Genomic DNA, 2,630 nt, shown 5'->3' on the forward strand with positions numbered 1-2,630 from the left:
GTCTGATGAGGCCTTACAAAGAGCTGTGAAAAGAAGAGAAGCAAAAAGCAAAGGAGAAAAGGAAAGACATAAGCATCTGAATGCAGAGTTCTAAAGAATAGCAAGAAGAGATAAGAAAGCCTTCCTCAGCGATCAGTGCAAAGAAATAGAGGAAAACAACAGAATGGGAAAGACTAGAGATCTCGTCAAGAAAATTAGAGATACCAAGGGAACATTTCATGCAAAGATGGGCTTGATAAAGGACAGAAATGGTATGGATCTAACAGAAGCAGAAGATATTAAGAAGAGGTGGCAAGAATACACAGAAGAACTGTACAAAAAAGATCTTCATGACCCAGATAATCACGATGGTGTGATCACTCACCTAGAGCCAGATATCCTGGAATGTGAAGTCAAGTGGGCCTTAGGAAGCATCACTACGAACAAAGCTAGTGGAGGTGATGGAATTCCAGTGGAGCTATTTCAAATCCTGAAAGATGATGCTGTGAAAGTGCTGCACTCAATATGCCAGCAAATTTGGAAAACTCAGCAGTGGCCACAGGACTGGAAAAGGTCAGTTTTCATTCCAATCCCAAAGAAAGGCAATGCCAAAGAATGCTCAAACTACCACACAATTGCACTCATCTCACATGCTAGTAAAGTAATGCTCAAAATTCTCCAAGCCAGGCTTCAGCAATACGTGAACTGTGAACTTCCAGACATTCAAGCTGGTTTTAGAAAAGGCAGAAGAACCAGAGATCAAATTGCCAACATCCGTTGGATCATTGAAAAAGCAAGAGAGTTCCAGAAAAACATCTATTTCTGCTTTATTGACTATGCCAAAGCCTTTGTGTGGATCACAATAAACTGTGGGAAATTCTGAAAGAGATGGGAATACCAGACCACCTGACGTGCCTCTTGAGAAATCTGTATGCAGGTCAGGAAGCAACAGTTAGAACTGGACATGGAACAACAGACTGGTTCCAAATAGGAAAAAGAGTACGTCAAGGCTGTATATTGTCACCCTGCTTATTTAACTTATATGCAGAGTACATCATGAGGAACAATGGGCTGGAAGAAGCACAAGCTGGAATCAAGATTGCTGGGAGAAATATCAATAACCTCAGATAGGCAGATGACACCACCCTTATGGCAGAAAGTGAAGAGGAACTAAAAAGCTTCTTGATGAAAGTGCAAGAGGAGAGTGAAAAGGTTGGCTTAAAGCTCAACATTCAGAAAACGAAGATCATGGCATCTGGTCCCATCACTTCATGGGAAATAGATGGGGAAACAGTAGAAACAGTGTCCGACTTTATTTTTGGAGGCTCCAAAATCACTGCAGATGGTGAGTGAAGCCATGAAATTAAAAGACGCTTACTCCTTGGAAGAAAAGTTATGACCAACCTAGATAGTATATTGAAAAGTAGAGACATTACTTTGCCAACAAAAGTCTGTCTACTCAAGGCTATTGTTTTTCCTGTGGTCATGTGTGGATGTGAGATTTGGATTGTGAAGAAAGCTGAGCGCCGAAGAATGGATGCTTTTGAACTGTGGTGTTGGAGAAGACTCATTTTTTTTTTTTTTTTTAAATTCTGAGCTCAGATCAAGTGTAGAAACCTTCATAACTGTATAAAGTCCTGCAGTAAAATCTTTTCATCATTGGTCAGAATTGATCAGCCTTTCATACAAGCACACCCACAACCAACTCTCACTTACCCACCAATAAGCCCCTTAATTATCCAGTCACCTATACACACACACACACACACACACACACACACACGCACCCACCCCTTCATACCCCTTATTTTAAATTATTCTTTTGCTTCTCAGAACTACAGAGATCATGCATCAGATACACTGGGTGGTCTTCTGATGCTCAGATTTGGCTACTTTCATCACTGATCCACTTCAGTAAGAGCAGATCTCAGAGAATGGAGAAGACTCTTGAGGATCCCTTGGACTGCAAAGAGATCCAACCAGTCCATTCTGAAGGAGATCAGCCCTGGGATTTCTTTGGAAGGAATGATACTAAAGCTGAAACTCTAGTACTTTGGCCACCTCATGCAAAGAGTTGACTCATTGGAAAAGACCCTGATGCTGGGAGGGATCGGGGGCAGGAGGAGAAGGGGACGACAGAGGATGAGATGGCTGGATGGCATCACTGACTCGATGGACGTGAGTCTGAGTAAACTTTGGGAGTTGGTGATGGACAGGGAGGCCTGGCGTGCTGAGATTCATGGGGTCGCAAAGAGTCGGACACAACTGAGCAACTGAACTGAACTGAACTGATAGGTTTTTGATTGTCATGTTTTCATTGTCATTTGTTTCTATGTTCTTTTTTCTTATTTTCTCTTTGACTTCTTCAGTGATCACTTGGTTATTTAGAAGTATATTATTTAGTGTCCATGTGTTTGTGTTTTTTACAGTTTTTCCACTGTAACTGATAACTAATCTCATGTTGATGTGATCAGATAAGGTGCTTAATGTGATTTAAATTTTCTTAAATTTACTGAGGCTTGATTTGTGACCCAAGATGTGATCTGTCCTTGAGAATGTTCCATGTACTAAAAAAAAAAAAAAAAAGTGTATTCTGCTGCTTTTCAATGGAATGTCCTATAAATATCAATTAGGTCCATCTGGTATAATGT

General features: G+C 40.8%; 2 non-coding genes across 2 annotated transcripts; both read right to left on the reverse strand.

Moving 5' to 3' along the window:
- Nucleotides 1-1,572: 1,572 nt before the first annotated feature.
- LOC138988052 (small nucleolar RNA U2-30) lies at nt 1,573-1,644 on the reverse strand. Its single transcript, XR_011464396.1, has one exon. It is a non-coding gene; the product is annotated as a small nucleolar RNA U2-30 (small nucleolar RNA).
- A 162-nt stretch (nt 1,645-1,806) lies between these two features.
- LOC138988053 (small nucleolar RNA U2-19) lies at nt 1,807-1,886 on the reverse strand. Its single transcript, XR_011464397.1, has one exon. It is a non-coding gene; the product is annotated as a small nucleolar RNA U2-19 (small nucleolar RNA).
- Nucleotides 1,887-2,630: the final 744 nt, after the last annotated feature.

Source organism: Bos mutus, chromosome 5, assembly GCF_027580195.1.
Source record: "Bos mutus isolate GX-2022 chromosome 5, NWIPB_WYAK_1.1, whole genome shotgun sequence".
NCBI lineage: Eukaryota > Metazoa > Chordata > Mammalia > Artiodactyla > Bovidae > Bos > Bos mutus.